The sequence below is a fragment of the Castor canadensis genome, chromosome X (genome assembly GCF_047511655.1).
Source record: "Castor canadensis chromosome X, mCasCan1.hap1v2, whole genome shotgun sequence".
NCBI classification, from domain to species: domain Eukaryota; kingdom Metazoa; phylum Chordata; class Mammalia; order Rodentia; family Castoridae; genus Castor; species Castor canadensis.
Genome location: NC_133405.1, coordinates 97044588 through 97062429, shown reverse-complemented (window position 1 = coordinate 97062429; position 17842 = coordinate 97044588). Strand labels below are relative to the sequence as shown.

At 41.7% G+C, this 17842-nt stretch overlaps 1 pseudogene; it reads right to left on the bottom strand.

The window, feature by feature from the left end:
- Positions 1–5079: 5079 nt before the first annotated feature.
- On the bottom strand, positions 5080–7012 carry LOC109674950 (transcription factor ETV6 pseudogene; annotated as a pseudogene).
- Between the last annotated feature and the right edge of the window lie 10830 nt (positions 7013–17842).

Genomic DNA, 17842 nt, shown 5'->3' with positions numbered 1-17842 from the left:
TACCATGTACCTGAGACCTTATTTATCTACTACAGTAATTGTACCACGTGCTGTGGCTTGACTGCCCCTCCAAAACTCCTATTGAAATTTAATTTCCCTACTTTATCCTGCAATAATAAAATTAATCCTTGCTAAAAAGAAATTTAATTGCCATTGTAATAGTATTAAGAGGTGGGACTCTTAAGAGGTGATTAAGACATTAATGCCATTATCATGGTACTGTGTTAGTTATCACTCCAGTGGGCTTCTGATAAAAGAATGAGTTCTGGTCCCTTCCTGACCTCTTTCTTACTCTTGATCTCTCAAGTGCAGTCTTACCACATGATGCCCTCCACTATGCTATGACACAGAAAGAAGGCCCCTACCACATGCCAGCACCTCATCTTCTAGAACTGTGAATCAACAAATTTCCTTTCTGTATAGAGTACCCAGCCCATGGTATTCTGTTCTAATAGAAGAAAATGGACTAAGATACCATGTTTGGCACAGAGGCTGTGATAAGAACTATCTCTAAGGTTACGTCTGTGGTAGTCTAATGCATTCTCCAAGACCTATCTACTTTATTCAGAGCATAAGCTAGAGGATTAAGCAGAGATATGACAAGAATTATCACCATAATGATGTTTTTAATGGTAGCAGTATCTCTGTTATTACTCCTTGTTTCAGAATATGATATTGTTTTTTATTTACTACCTTGGAGAGCAGCAGGGCATGGGACTATTTCAGAGATTTCCATTTAACCATCTGTTTTATATAGCTCTTGCTCCACAGACCAGGAACCCAATGTGGGATTTATTCAATTAAATAAAGGTGCCAATTATATGGATTCCAGCCATGAATTCAGTCAGGAAATCACTCTGTGTTCATATGGGGCAAACTGTTAGCTGGACTTTAGCCAAAATTCAATTTATTACCCATTTCCTATGAACTACTAATCTCATAGGTGAGCCATATTTATATTTTGGATCTCTGAATGTGTCAACTTTGACCCATACCTGATAGTCCTCAAAATACTTATCTAATCACTTTCCTCCCACAAAAATAATGGTCATAAGCCACTTTGGAGAAGGAATAGAGACTCATTATGGCACATACTTGTCATGGTCTGCAGGGTCCTTCCTCCTACAGAGTAGTGGGTTTCAGATTTGACAATTCGCTCAGAACTGGGAACTGAACAAGGAATTCCAACTCAGCCTTCTGTTTCTACATTTGTTTCAGTTGTCAATGCTAAGCATCACCCTTGTTCGCTTCCTCTTTATTTTGCCCCTAGGAATATCATTATTTATTAACCATCTCTGCGAATCCCTGAAGACTGAGCTCTACTGACAACCCTTCTGACCTTGTTAATGATTGTGATATTTGTGGCCTCCTGGTCTACACTAATTAAGTGCTGCAACCTAGCTCTGTTAACTCCAGTGGTCCAATAGCAAGGTGAATATTAATGAGACCATCTCTGTGACTATTTCTCCCACAACCATCCCTACAGAGGAGAGTTATCCTCAAACTTCCTTGCAATTCAGGTGTCTCTGTAATCAGTGTATTCCTGATAATGGCTTTGGTGAATGGGGTGTCCCTTGGACCTTCTCAAGGAATGTCCTCTCATGTCTTCCAGCTTTACATAATCTATTCATTCCAGCAGCTACACTTCCTTAAGGTTTTTCTTTTCTTTTTTTAAAAAACTAGTGCCTTAAAAGAGAGCTCTGGAGTTCTAGGAAATACTACTCTGTAGCTAGAATTCAAAAGCACTGACAGGAAGAAATAGGGGAAGACAGCCATGAAGCAGAACTGAGCAAGAGACACTATGGAGACTCCTGGGAAAGAAAAGACATTTAGAGAGAGAACTACTTCCAAAGTTGGGCTGAAATGGCTCAAGAACTAGCATGGACTCTATTTAAAATAAGCTGGTCCTATGTAATTCTCTTTCTTCACCAGTTCAAATGAGCTCACAACTTTAAATCTCAGTAAATGTCACACCTCCTTAAACTTCTTTATTCTTTCAAACTACCTTTCTGGACAACTTGGGCACTTCTACTTCACTAAAATTTGACCATTTTCCCTGGGGAACCATCCAGCAGTGAATTTTCTCCATTTACTGGGCTCTTGCTGGAGTGCTTAGTCCCATCTCCTGAGTAAGTACCTCCAGGTCTAAAAATTCTTGCTTATTTAGCCTTATGCTCTGGTTTGCTTAATGGCGAACTCTTAAAATGTACTCCCAGAGGCATACTCCCCTGTTTTCTGCCAGTAAGTGCCAGCTGGTCCTTGTCATTTGTAAGGTGTATGGTCTCTTTCCTCTTTTCTCAGGCCCAGATTGTCCCCATTTGCCTTACACTGAGATTTAACCCTAATTTTCATCCTTGAATCAAAGAGAGGAGGTAGGAAGAGCTTCTAAGTGGTCACCCATTATGTTTTAGGGGTAAAAATTCTGCAGCATCTTCCAAAAAGTAGAAGTTTTAGTCCTTTCCAGGGAAGAATGGGCTACTCTCACATGCCCAGAAGATCCAGTGGGTTACAGAATCAACATCCTCAGGGACATCCATGCAGATGACCCCATCAGAGGTTAGGGGCTTTTTTCTTTGAAATTTTTATTAATTATTATTATTTTTGTGGTACTGTGCTTACAACACAAGGCTTCACTGAGTTGCTTGCTAGTCAGGTGCTCTACTACTTGAGTTATGCTTCCAGGCCAGCCTGGACTGTGATCTTCCTATTTAGGCTTCTCATGTAGCAAGGATGACGGGCATGTACCACCACACCCAACGTTTTATTCATTGAGATGGGGTCTTGGAAACTATTTGTCTTGGCTGGCCTCTATCTGTGATCCTCCTTATCTATACCGCCTGAATAGCTAGGTTTACAGGCATGAGCCACCATCCCCTGCCTTAATTATTATTTTAATTGTACAAATTCATAGGTTATATTATGATAATTTGATACATTTGCACAGTATGTAATGATCAAATGATTCACATCTCTCTAAGATTTTAAAAAATAACTTTTTAAAAAAAGATGGGCCCTAAAAACCTGGGTAGCCCAAGCTATCCAGAAACTCACCATCATCCTGTCACAGCCTACAAATGCTGGATTTATAGTGGTGCACCACCATACCCACCTCAAAATTTTATTAACATAATTATTGTACATATTCATGTGGTAAAGGATGATATTTCGATATATACTGATCAAATCAGGGTAATTAATGCTTTCATCTACTTATCATTACCTGTTTGGAGCCTTGGTGTGCCTCTCCTCTAGTTATTCATAAAATACATGATAGGTTATTGTGTACCACAGTCATCCTACCATGTTGTAGAATACTAAAACTATGTCCCTCCTCCCACCTTTTCCAGTCGCTAGTAATCACTATTACACATTCAAATTGACTTTTAAAAGCATTCATATATGAGAGGGAACATGTGGTATTTGTCTTTCTGTATCTGACTTATTTCACTTAACAGGGTTTTCAGAATCCTAATCTTGTTTTGGATTAGCATCCCAAACATCTACAGAGCTGTATAACTGCCACTATTGTAACTTCAGACTGCTTTGCAATATCTTTTCCTCTATGCAGGTGGTAAGAATCTCTTAATGTGCTACAGTGAAGCCTTCTGGTTTTCACACTCACTATCAACTGTTTGCTACTAGCTACCAATCTCTCACTTTTCTTATGCAGGTATCACTGTAACTTCGCAATAACCAGCCAATTCTACTCATGGGAAGCATTTTCCTTTCCATGTTTTTCACGTGTCTGTATCATTCTCTCAACATAGCATTCCTCCCTAAAAGAATTTGTGCCTGGGTCACCAGGGTTGAAATCATTTGCACTATTTGTTCTTTGAGCCACTGCCTTGTGTTATGTCCTCTATTCATGAATCAAGATGATACTGTCTTTCTCTACAGGGAAGAGAATGATCGAGTTCCAAATTCTGGATTCCCACTTGTCTTCACATAAAAGGTAGTCTAGGTCTTCCAAAAAGTAAATAACAAGGTTGGATTACACACACAAGGATTATAAAAACAAAAGTGGTTGTGTGAAGAAAAATATGGAAGGAGCCAAGTGAAGCTGAATAAGCCATCAGACCATGAGGCACATCTGAGCCTGAGATGGATAGAGAGGTCAAGAAGAAGCGTGTTAGATTGCTCTGTGGTTCATGAAGGATTCCTTCAAGAAGGCCTTAATCAACTTCTCTTGACTCTTAGAGAAGTCCTGTATCTCTTAAGAAGAAGATTTTCTCAAAACCCAAGTCCTTGTCACGACTGGTCCTTGGCCAGGAGAACCTCATAAGAGGTATGGCTTTGGCACAACACAGGAATGCATTCACAAGCACAATAGCTGGAGCCTTTCGTCTGTTACACTCTATAGTCAGAATTCTGTGAAGAGCATTCTCATGGCTACCACACATATACTCCCCAGGATGCCATTATTGTTAAAACAAAAATACTCTTCAGAAAAATAATGATTTCTAAGTATGCTTTTGAATGGATGTTCATGCATAGAAAAAAGGTGTGGCAGAAATAGTAAAATAAAAGCCTCTTATTGGAGGGATGAGAGGTAGCCTGGCCAATGGAAGACCCAGAAAGACTTCAGATTCTAATGTTTTGTTTAAAATTTAAACATAAAAACTTATTCATTGTGTATTAATTGCAGAATATAAAACATAAATAATATTAAAAAAATACAAGAACCCAAGCTTAGTCAAAATTTTAACATTTTTGAAGAAGTGGAGTAAAATTGTGATTATAATAGGATGACCTTGCTTAATCAAGACTTTTGTCATTTTTTTTACATTACACATTTATTTCCATTTAAAACATTTTAAAAACTCATTTTCAATGTGATTGTTTCTTTTTTAAAAATTATTCATTTATTCACCTGTGCATATATTGTTTGGGTCATTTCTCCCCCCTGCTCCCCTTCCCCACCATCTCCCCCCAACTCCCCTCACTTCCAGGCAGAACCTGTTCTGCTCTTATCTCTAGTTTTGTTGAAGAGAAGACATAAGCATAATGAGAAAGACAAAGCGTTTTTGCTAGTTGAGTTATGGATAGCTATACAGAGAGATTCCTAGCATTGCTTTCATATACAAATGTGTTACAACCCATGTTGATTCTTCTCTAACTGATCTTTACACTGGTTCCTGATCCCCTTCTCATGTTAACCTCTGTCACTTTAAGGTTTCTGTATTAGCTCCTCTGGAGTGGGGACATCAAATGCTTTCATGTTTTGGGTTTTCTACCTATTCCCATATCTCCCGTATGTGCTCTCCCCTTGTCATGTGATCCAAGTCCAACCACATTGCTGCATTTGCCCTAGATCTAAAGTCCACATATGAGGGAGAACATACGATTTTTGGTCTTCTGAGCCTGGCTAACCTTGCTCATTTACCTGCAAATGATAAGATTTCATTCTTCTTCATGGCTGAGTAAAATTTCATTGTGGACTTTTGTCATTTTTTAATGATGAGAGAGAATTGAGCTAGGTACAGTACCATATTGCCTGCTTGTTTTTTTTCCCAGGAGAGGAACAGTTATATGGAGGGTGAGGATGAGGAGTTACAGATGGACAGAGTCCAAGAGAGAAGGCAATGTGACACGTGAGTCCCCCGGGCTCTGCCCTCCGCAGGAATGCCAGCCCCACCTTCACTGGGTGCTTTGTGTGAGGTGCTCTGGGTCCCTCCTGGTCTGCCATTTCTGGGTCTCTGCCTTGTCAGCTGTCCTGTAGTCATGGTGGGCAGCTTCCCTCACTGCTGGCCCAGCGTGGGACCCTCAGCATTCGTATTCTTGGTACATTTGTTCATCCAGCTCCTGGGTCTCGAGGTGCTCCAGATGGTCTGTTCAGCCACTCATGATCTCATCCAGGGTTTTCATGAACCTGAACAAAAGCCTTTGTCCTAGCTCTTTCCTGATAATGTTTAGTTTGTAGTAGTGGCGCAGGGCTCTGGACGTTTTACCATAGGTCATGTTTGTTCTGTTCTTATGGTTTCCCCACAGCGGAGCCAGTTCATTGGGGTCCACTATCTGGAATATTTTGGATTCTTTGTCCTCCCATCGGATAAAGTTTTCACACTGGCTGTCAGAGAGCAACTGATAGATGTAATCCCAAAGCAGTCTACAGTCCGCTATTCTCCCAATGGGCATGGCGTGCTCTTCTGGTGGGGACACGGAGACCATGATGTGGTTCATATAAGCCAGGTCTTTCTGATGGGACATGTTGATGGGTTTCCCGTCTCTGTGCAGCCCGTCCTCGGAGAGCCTGGACTGTTTGAAATCCACGGAGTGCCGGGGGTTCAGGATCAAGGGGTGCATGATGGGGCTGGGCATCAGCCAGATCACCCGTGTGCTCTCCTGCCGGGGGCTGGCGGGCTTAGGGTGGGCCTCGAACGACGGCGGGCAGTGATTGTTCTCCATGGGAGACACTGACAAGGGGTAGAACTCCTAGTGATTGTTCTCCTGGTGGAGTCTGGATCCCTGGGCCCTGTCAGCCAGAGACAGGCGTTGGATCATATTGTCCAGGGGGAACAGGAGGGGCCGCTGCTCAGGGTCGGGAGAAGGCCGGTGATTTGTCGTGATGGGTGATCGAGGGTTCAGTGGTCGGAGGGTTGTGGTGCACGCTCTCCACGGATGGCCGGGGGGTCCTCTGGACAGTTACCTTTTTCGTGGTTCTGATGCAGCAGGACCTCCGGCTGTGTGTCGATGGAGTTTCCAGAGTGGAAGAATGGTGAGAAAAGAATCCGTAGTTTCCTCTGCTTCAGGATATGCTGAAGGAGTTCATAGAACACGTCCCCTGAGTGAGGAGATGGGTAGCGGAAGTCCTCTTTGGTGAGCAGTAGAAGTGCTTTGCCATTCATTTCAAACGTGTGGCTGTCGATTAGCCTTAGAAGGTAACACCCACGCACAGGAAATTAATGTGAGTCAATACCCTGTATAGCTATCCTTATCTCAACCAGCAAAAACCCTTGTCCCTTCCTGTTATTGCTTATACTCTCTCTACAACAAAATTAGAAATAAGGGCAAAATAGTTTCTGCTGGGTATTGAGGGGGGGGGAGAGGGAGGGGGCGGAGTGTGTGGTAAGGGAGGGGGTGGGGGCAGGGGTGAGAAATGAACCAAGCCTTGTATGCACATATGAATAATAAAAGAAAAAGGAAAAAAAACCACACACACACACACACACACACACACACAAAAGAAAACTCATTCTCAGCCCACTTGAGCCACGGGGCTACGTCATCCCTGCTCCAGTACACTGGCTGCAAGCCTTGACCACAGCCGTGCAGGTGGACACTCACGCAGGTGCGCCGGCAGGCGGATCTGGTCTTCCTCCATCCTGAGCGCTCGAGGCACTGGCACATGAAGTGGGGTCGAGGGGGCGCAGCTGGGCACCGGCTCTCTGGAGGTGTGTATGAAATTCGTTCCTGCTTAATCCTACCCAGCGCAGGAGTCTTGGACAGGTCTCCCAGCGGCAGGAATCAGGAAGTTCTCAGGGCTTTCCCACTTTGCTTTCCTCGGTCCCCACCCCGGCGGTGCTGGGCGGGTGGCGCGGCGCGGTCCTTTAAGAAGTTTCTTGCAGCATCTCCGGCGGCTGCGGCCGCCCGGGGTCTGAGCGCGGCGCTGGCGGGCGGGCGAGCGGGGCGGACGGTCGCACAGCCAGGGGCGCGGCCGGGGCCGTGGGAGCCTCAGGCGAGCGAGCGCGGCGCGGGGTCTGCGGGTCGCGGCGCCTGCGGGTCGCGGCGCGGCCACCCGGGCGCAGCCTGCTGGCCTCCGTTCTCTCCTCCCACCCGCGGCGAGCACCCCCACCCCCCCGCCCTCCCGCCGCGCTTGCTCACTTGCTCTCTGGAATCTTTTCCTTCCTGGAAGAGAGAAACTGAAAGGCAGAACTGAGAAAGCCTTGCCTGGTTTTAATGTAATAATAATAAAAGATGCATTGGAAAAGGCAAGAAAGAAACAGTTGCCCATGTCACCTCTCCCCAGTTGCACCTCCAAGCAGCAATTGAGGTAGGGAGAAAGAATTAAGCCTAGACCTTAACCTTGAAACCCAGTGACCCCCACACTGAAATCCCGTTCTGGGCAGAGCACCACAAACCCTGTCCCCTGGCCAGTACCCACAAACTGAGCCACAGAAACTATGTAGCCTTAGCCAAAGGACTTGCTCTACCACCCCTCCCATAACCTTGGAGGAAGCAATCAATACTCCACCTGCTAAGGAGGAGGTCACAAAAGCTAGAACAGGAATTTGCCTTGGAGCTCAGTACAGGGCTTACCTCAGTGAAAGTCAGCACCAGGTAGAAAACAAGAAACCATATCCAGGCCAGAATCAGAGACTGGGCTTTTAGACCTGTCCTGGCACCAGGACAGATTAAAGTTTGGGCCTGCATCATTGCCACCTTTGGAGCCTGGGGTACCTCCCCACAGACTGTGAAGGTTTCCACAGCTGTGAGACTTAGGTATGAAGCAGGCTGCTGCCATCCTCGAAGGCTCATCAAATGCCTCCACTACCTGTTCCTTAACCTCATGCAGCACGGCTATCCTTAAGTTAGTATTCACAGACGGAGCCTCAAAACCTGCTCTGGCACCAGGTGAACACCCATGTCCAGAGTTGTTGGAGTCATATTTCAGCCCTCATCACCACCAGCTGCAGATGGGCCTAGGTCCAGACCTGAGTCTGTGCAGGTCTTTGTGGATGTGAGACTCAAGTACAAATCAGCATAGTGTCCGCATTGCTGGTCAAGGGGCTGCCCTCACCAACAGAACCTCACCAACACTATGTTGGCTGTGACAGCAGAGTGTGGACTAAGACTCCATTCATTGAAACCAGGAAAGGATACTAAGCACAGGACCTTGCCTTGGAACTCGGTGCCAGGCCAGTGGCACTTAACATTGGGCAGGTCTTAACACTCTCCTACGCCAGACCACTACCCATGTATGGAACCTCTGGAACACCCCTTGTGCCAGGCACAGACATCCAGCCCCAATCTAGTGGATTTTGATTCCAGCCAGCATCGCCTGTGGTTGGTTGCAGCAGTCTTGGGCCAGGAATCCTTTTCAGCAGTGAGCAGCCAATAGCAGGTTAAGCTTTGGTCCTACTCCACCACTGTACTGGTCTTGGAAGGCTGAGTTCTAAGGGTATGACACAGCACTGTGGTATTGGTGGCCACGGATGTGGCATAGGATCCTGGGGCTGGACCCACTATGGTAATTCTTCCCAGAGCCAGGTAAAATTATACAGTACCTGACCACAAGCTTGGTGACTGTGGACAAGGTGTCTGGGCCTACCCAGGAAGAGGCTTGTAGGGAGAGACTACCCTTTTTATGTAGTCCCCAGTTCATTCTAAACAACACACCAACTGTGGATTTGGGATAAAATTGGGCTTGGATCAGCCTCTAGTGCTGTAATAGTGACAACACAATAGCAGCAGGCTCACAACAAACCTGGAGGTAGGGTGCCATCCACTGCTGAAACAGCAGAAATGACTAGATGCACAGAAAATAATAGGCAGTCTGCTGGAAATTCTGAAAAAAAAAAAAACAGGCACGAAGCCATATTTTGAAGACTGAAATGAATATCTAATCTTCCAGTGTGCACACGGCACTGCATACCAACAAGCATCAAGAACTTTCAGGAAAATATTACCTTACCTAATGGTCAGAATAAGGCACCAGAACCAAACATACAGTGACCAATATGGAGAAACCCTCAGATGGGTTTAAAATAGCAGTTTTAAGGAAATTCTATGAGCTTCAAGAAAACACAGAGAAATTATTCAATATTCTAATGGAGAAGCTTTACAGAGAGACAAAAGCAATTAAAAAGTTAAACAGAAATCCTTCAGCTGAAAAATGCACTAAATGAAATTAAAATCATGACAGAAGACATCAATAGCAGGACAGATCAAACAAAAGAAAGAATTATTGGACTCAAAGGCAGCTAGCTGAAAATTCACAGTTGGAGGAGAAAAGAGAAAAAAGAATAAAAAGAAATGAAGAAAGCTTATGAGACTAGGCATTAAAAGAGCAACTATAATATGCTGTATATGAAATAGTACCTAGTACTTATTGTACTCTGGAAAAAACCTTGCACAAAGAATTTGGAAATAGTTTTAGAATTTAAAATGCTATTCCACTTAATCAGTAATCATCTTAGGACAACATGAGAAACAGGAATGGTCAGTGGAGTATTGTGGGTGATAGTGAAACATGGAGAACAAGTAGATGGCTAAATCAAGGTGTATACAAGCAGTAGTGGACTACCTGAGGAGCAGACCTTTTCAAATCAGGAATAAAACGAATATAATTACCTTTAACATGGGGCAGAGCTGCATTAAATATCATTGAATTATTTCTAAGAGACGGAATTTTATAAGCAAAAAACTGAGGTAGACTACAAATACACTAGTCATTGTCCTATGTGGATGTAACATAAAAATGTTTCTAGGCTACATGACAAATTAATAATTAACGGGGGAAATATTTAGTTTGAGGGTGGTCATGAAGTGAAGGGACATTCTTATATCAAATTGCTTGATGACTTTTCTTTTAGGAAAATGTGTACCTTGTAAATTCCATTGAATTATAATTCCAATGGTTAACAAGTTGAGATGTTCACTGTAGTGAGATAATAAGATGGTAGGACCACGGTACATCTCAGTAAAATGAGAGTAGAAAAGACTTATAAGATTTGGGGCTTTTGTGTGAGTGATTTCAGGGAGCACTTAAGAGCACTTAATTTGCTCTGGATTGGTTGCTATCAGGAAGCAGGGAAAATTACATGATTCGGATGTCTACAAATCTAGAAGGTAAGAAGACTATGGTGAGGCCAAAACTATTGTTAGTAAAGAAGCAGCATTCACATTAGCCAGTTGTATTAGTCATTTTGCATCACTGTGACAAAATATCTGCCAAAATCAATTTAAAGGGAGGAGAGACTTCTTTTGTCTCACAGTTTCTGAAGTCCCATGCTCATCTAGCTCTATTGGTTTTAGGCTAGTGTGAAGGCAGAAACATCATGGGTATGGGTGAAAGCTGTTCAGTTCATGGCAGCCAGGAAACAGAGAGAGGGGAAAGGACTAGGGACAAAGAATACCCTTCAATGGTATGCCCTGGGCATGCCCTCAGTGTCCTACTTCCTCCAATAAGCCCCATATCCTAGTTTCAACCACCTCTCAATAAGACCCTCAAATTATGACTCTATCGATGAATTAACCCATTGGTTAGGTCAGAGCATCACAATCCAATCACCTCTCAATAACCACCCAGTTAGGGACTTCCACACAGGTACCTTTTTGTGTCTAAGTCACAACAAATGGACATTTGATCAGCTTTGAAATTTGGACAATATTCATGTTTTTGTCCATGTCCAGACATTATTACTGATTGTTCTTATTTTGCTTTGATTCGTCATGCTCAGAGAGTGGTCCTCTCTGCTATTGATGTTCTAAGAAATTACTTAATGGGAGAACACCAAGCTCTAGCTGTGAGTGCCAGGCGAGATCTTAGCAACACCAAGAGACCCACTTAGCAACTATTAGACCCACTCCTGAATATCAGAGCTGCTTTGATCTTTCTCCATCCTATATCCCATTTGAGAATAGCAGGAATTAATCCATATTATCTGTATTTTTAACATTGTTAAGATTATACTTATCAGAAGCTGTTAGTCTTACTATGATTCCTTGCTACTTTTGTTGTAAGATGGTTTGTTGAAACATCTGATGTTGACAATGTCTGTGCAGTAGTATTTAAAATTTGGGACAGAAGAGTATGTTAGCCAAGTGTGACACATCAAGTGTTAGGACAAACATGATTATTAGTACTTGAATTGTATCTTGAAGCTAAAGGCCTTGCTAATAAAACCCAATCAATGGATCTGTTTTAGAGTGCCAGGTAGCTTTTCAAAAGCTTAGTCATGGGTTATTTTATTGACTTGTGGTATACAGTTACAACTAAAAGTGTTGGCTATAGTATTTATTCTCCCTTCGCTAGTTAAGAAGAAATCAAGGACTATGTGATTGCCCATAACAACCCTTAATTAACAAATTTAGACTTCTTACTGGGCTTCTTAGTAGAAGTTATTTATGGATTTCTTTATAGTCAGAGACAAGTTTTGGATTATCTGTTCTAGTTTTATTATTCCTAAAGTGAGAATCACAAGTCACATAGCATGCACAAAGAGGGAAAAGCTATCTTTTCTAGGAGTTCTCCAAAGTAGCTAGTGTGTGACTTATTTTAAAGATTACTGGATAATTGTTTCTTTGAGCAGAAATAAGATCCATTGAGGGAGTAATAATTTTAAATATTTGTAAATCTCCAATAACTATTTTGAATATACATAATAAGTTATTAGGAATAAGCAAGCCAAATGACTATACATAAGAAGTCATACCCTTGTGTGGCTGTATTAAGAGTATATCATTTATCACAAAAAAAGAGTGAGTCAAATTTGTGTGTCTTGAAGTAGACAAGTTTCTTGAGTGTAATTAAAAAATTTCTGTTAAGCAAGATGAATAACTTTGGAAGAAAAAAGTGATTAGATTAACCAGGATATTCCCCATATCATCTAAAAGGGTTGGAAGTATGGCTCAAGCAGTAGTGTGCTTGCCTAGCAAGTGCAAAGTCCTGAGTTCAAACCCCAGTACTGCCAAAAAATAAAATAAAGAATAAAAAGATGATGTTCAAGCTGGGTGTGGTGGTGCTTGCCTGTAATCTCAATACTTAGGAGGCTGAGGCAGGAGGATTGTGAGTTCAAGGTCATCCAGAGGTATACAGTGAATTCAAGGTCAAGGTCAGCATGGGCTACATAATGAGATTCTGTCTCAAAGAATAAAAAATGATGTACAGATGTCAATAACTACATTAATTAGATATTGAAGTTAACTGACAAAGGTTTCAATTAAAATGTTTCAATAATCAATTGTAAATCTCCTTGACACAAAAGAAAAATCAAAAGGATCAGCTGAAAAAGAGAAGATATAAAAAGGACAAAATCGAACTTGTAGAATCAATGAAATAAATGAAATACAAAAACCTCACTGTATGGACTTGAAGTGGAGATGGCAGAAGTTACAATTGGTGAACTTGGAGATGGCAGATCAATTGAATCTACTTGATTTGAACAACACAAAGGAAATCAACTGCAAACGAACAGTTTCAGAGATCTGTGAGACATTAACAAAAGATCTGATGTTCTTATCATTAGAATCCTGGGAAAGGAGAAGTAGAGTAGTACTGAAGAAGTATATGAGGAAATAATGCCTGAAAATGTTCTAAAAGATATAAACATACAGACCCATGAGGTTGAAAGAATCCCAAATTGATTGAACTCAAATCCACACCATCAAGACAAAATAATTAATCATCTGAAAACTAAAGATAAAAACACTTTAAATAGTTAAAGCTAAATCACATTACCTATAAGAGAACAATACTTCAAGTGACAGTAGATTATCATACGAAATCATGGATGCCAGAAGGAAGGAGCATAATATTTTGAAGTTCTGAAAGAAAAGAACAGTTCCCCCGTTGAAACTGTCCTTCAGATACGACTTGGAAACAAAGATTCTCAGACAAGGAAAACTGAGAACTGCCCTGGAGAGTAGCTAAAGCAATCTCTCCAAACAGAAAGAAAACGATAAAAGAACAGTGGAGTGGGTAAAATAGAATCAAAGATAAGAAAGCTATCCTTCACCTCATGAATTTATTTAATCATAATTTATGGTTGCAAATCAGGCACATGCTCACTTAAGTTCATGGGCAAGGTCTAATTTACTTTTGCAGAAGGGTGTGCATGTGTCTCCGACTAAATCAGGCCAGCCAAACACACACATGTGGGACGGGGCAGGGTGGGGGGTAGTGGCACACTGCCTCCCTTATTTGTTCGTGACACAGACTGCTGTCCCTTGCTCAAAGGAGGGAGCTCGGGTTCACAGTCTTCACGATTGGCTATGGTTGAGGTTTAGGGGAGGGCATAGGGGAAGAGCAGATTGGAGAGCATAGATATGGGACTTGATTTGATTGGTGTATCCAAAGATAAAGAAGTGATTCCATATGGCGGGAATTTCTAGGATTCTGGGGAAACTGAGGCCTGAAATGGCTGACTGTTTGACCTGGAATGTCAGCACCAAGTATATAATTAACCTGTGGGCCAAGGGGGACCTTGAAGCAGAGATTTCTCTGGACAATGATTATCGTAAGACTTGCAGTTTGAGTTTTATGACATTTGATGACAAATAATTCTCTGCTTAAAGGCAGGAACTTTACTGCCAGGTGACATGCCACCAGGCACATAGACAACTGGGGAAATAAGCTAATATCCACACAATGACAGATATAGTCCACAGTGTGGATATTAGGCTTGGGGGGAAAGGGGTTTAAACCAGGAACCTGAAATTAAGAATCTCATGCTCTACCGACTGAGTTAGTTCTTTGATAGAAAAGACCCAATTTATCTGATTCTCACATGGTTGAAGCAAAAGTTGTAACACCATCTAATGTAGTGTTCAGTGTATTTACAACACATACTTAGCATGATTATATTTAAAAAGTAAGACAGTTAAAGTGATGTAAATGACATAAGGTTTCTATATTTCAACATAAGTGGTAAAATATCAATGCCAGTATGTTATGAATTAGTTAAGTGTGCGTATAGCAACATCTATGATAAACAGTTTAGAAACACTTTATTTAAGATAAATGAAAATAGAAGTCTATAAAATGTGCATGGAACCTATCAGAAGACAAGACAAAAGAACAGAAAACTTGTTGAGCATGGGTGGCTTATACCTGCAACCCTACATACTTGAAAGACAGAGATCTGAGGATCATAGTTTGAGGCCAACCTGGGCAAAAAGTTTGCAGGACCCCATCTCAACCCATAGCTAGGCAAGGTGGCACAAGTCTGTCATCCTGACTACGTGGAATGCTGAGATAGGGAGGATCAGGTTTTCAGATCAGCCCAGGCAAAAAAAAAGTTCGTAAGACCCCATCTCAACAGAAAAACTGGCACAGTGGCATGTGGTTGTCATCCCAGCTAGGGTGGGAAGTATAAAACAGGAAGATTGAGGTCCAGGCCAGTCTGGACTAAAAAGCAAATAGGGATCTCAAAAATAACCACAGCAGGGCTGGAGGCATGGCTCAAGTGGTAGAATGCCTGCATAGCAGGTGTAAAGCCTTGAGTTCAAACCCCTGTACTGCCATAAAGAAAGAACAAAAGACTTTGAAACAAAAGTAATAAACAAAACAAATAATAATATGGAACACTTAAGCCTTAACATGCCAATAGCTATACTAAATACAAAAATGTAAACCAGGTGCAGTGGTTCGTGCCTGTAATCCCAGCTATTCAAGAGGCAGAAGTTGGAAGGATCACGGTTTGATGTCAGCCCAGGCAAACAGTTGGTAAGATCCCACCTCAACAAACAAGCCAGGTGTGGTGGCACATCTATGTAGGTGGCATACACCTCCCAGCTATAGGAGGTGTGCGTAGAGGATCTTGGTCCAAGGCCAGTCTGGGCAAAAAGTGTGAAATCCTATCTGAAAAATAACCTAAAGCAAAAAGGAATAGAAGTGTGGCTCAAGTGGTAGAGTAGCAAGTGTGAGCCCCTGAACCCTAGTATCGCCAAAGAAAGATCTTAGATCAATAATCTAAGTTTTTATCTCAACAAAATAGAAAAAGATGTATAAAAGAAATAAAAAGCAAGCAGAAGGTAGTGGATTACAAAGAGAAGATATCAATGAAAATAAAACAGAAAATAACAGAATACAAAACTTAATAGATACACAGCAAGCCAGACAAAGATAAAGGGAGAGGCCGCAAAAATCGCAAATACCTGCAAAAAATAGGAACCATCACAACAGATCCTGAAGTCATTAAAACGATAATAAGGGATACCATGAAAACATTTAAGCTCATGAATTCAAAACTTAGATGAAATAGACTAATCATTCAAAGATTGTACATTAAACACAGCTAACAATGAGATAAACTGAACAGCCCTATAACCATTAAAGAAATCGAATTTGTAATTGAAATGTTCACAAAAAAATTCTCTAGGCCCAAATGGTTTTACTGGCAAGTTTATCACACATTCAGAAAGGAACTAATGCCAGTTCTACACAATGCCTTCCAGAAAATAGAAGCAAATACTTCTCAACTCATTTTAAGGTTGGTATCCTGATACTTCTCTGTATCATATTTTAGGTTTGTTGATTCATTTGGTAACCTACACATATCACAGGTGAAGAAAACTAGGATAGGTAAATCTCTTTTTAAAAAGTCTTATGTGCAGTAACTAAAAGCAGAGCCAGTAAAGATGCTCGGGAGTGACTTTCTGTCTTCCCTCCAGGCTCTTGCAGAAGAGACCGCCATAATGACTTACGCTCCTATCTCTGAAATCTATCACTGCGTAGAGCAAGCTGGGAGGCATTGGCTTAGCCCATTACCTGTGGATCCTGTATCTGAGGGGTGGGTAGAGATAGGTAGACTGCTGGAGGGTGTGTGGCAGGACCCTCTGTGCTCAGGAGTGCAGCTTCTGATTGTAATGGCCTCAATGTCAGAGATGTCCAAATTGGATCTTCCACGAGCCATGGATTTGATGAGAAGATCGAAAGTAAAGGAGGTTGGGTGGCCCTGGAGGACTTCCCTCTGGCACCAAGTCAAGAGGGCAAGGTGAAGTGGCCTGGACCTCATACTCGGTAAAGCCAAGCCAGGCTCTGAGCACCAAGACAGGGAGGGATGCTTTCCTCCACATAAAATACTCTGGTAATACCACAAACAATGGGTTTACAAAAATGACATACTAGACTTCTTATAATGAAAGTAATGAAACCAGAATGACTAGTTGAAACCCACATAAGCACCATCTAGGTTTTTTAAACAACTTTGTGGAGTAGTGTTGACATATATTTTGCTAATTTTCTACTGAAACACAAAATTGAAAAACCATCACCAAAATTAAAGAAGGGAAAACAGCCATATCGTTCATTTTTGTAATCCTCCCTCCTTCCTTGCTTCCATTCCCAACCACTGATCAGCTTTCTGCAGCTGCAGATTAGTTTGGATTATCTGCAATTTTATATAAATAAAATAATATGGTATGCTTCGGTCTGGGTTATTTCATCCAGGATAATCACTTTGAGATTCACTCACGGTGTCGTATCAATCGCCCATTCCTTTTTACTCCTGAACAGTGATCCATTATGTATATAACACACCACAGTTTATTCAGGTGGTCTTATATTGTTGAACATTTGGGTTACTTTTATGTTTTGGTTACTACAAACATTACTGCTAAGAATATTCAGCTATCAGTGTTTTTATGCAGAGGGACTTTTTTTGTGGGTAAATACTTGAGTCAGACTGGCTGGGTAGCAGGCTGAGTGTATGGTTAACATAAGAATTTGCCAGTCAGTTTTCCAAACTGGCTATACCATTTACATTTTCACCTGTAGTTTGCGAGTGTTCCAGTTGTTCTACAACCTCTCTGACACCATGGTCAGCATTATTGATTTTAGCAGTGTTAACTGGTGTGCAGTGGTATCTCATTGTGGCTTTAATTATGCATTTCCTTACTGAGTAATGATATTGAACTTCTTTTCAGCCATTGATTTATTTTCTATGGTGAAGTTTCTGCTCAATTCTTTTTTTGCCCATTTTACATTAGGATGCTTGCTTGCTACTGAGGTTTGAAAGTTTGTTATGTACGCTGAATACCAGTCCTTTATCAGATAAATATTTTGCAGAGGTTTTCTCCCAGTCCACCATTTGTCTTCACATTCTATAAACAGTGTCTCTGTAATAAAAATTTGATGTGTGGGGTGCTGGTGGCTCATGCCTATAATCCTAGCTACTTGGGA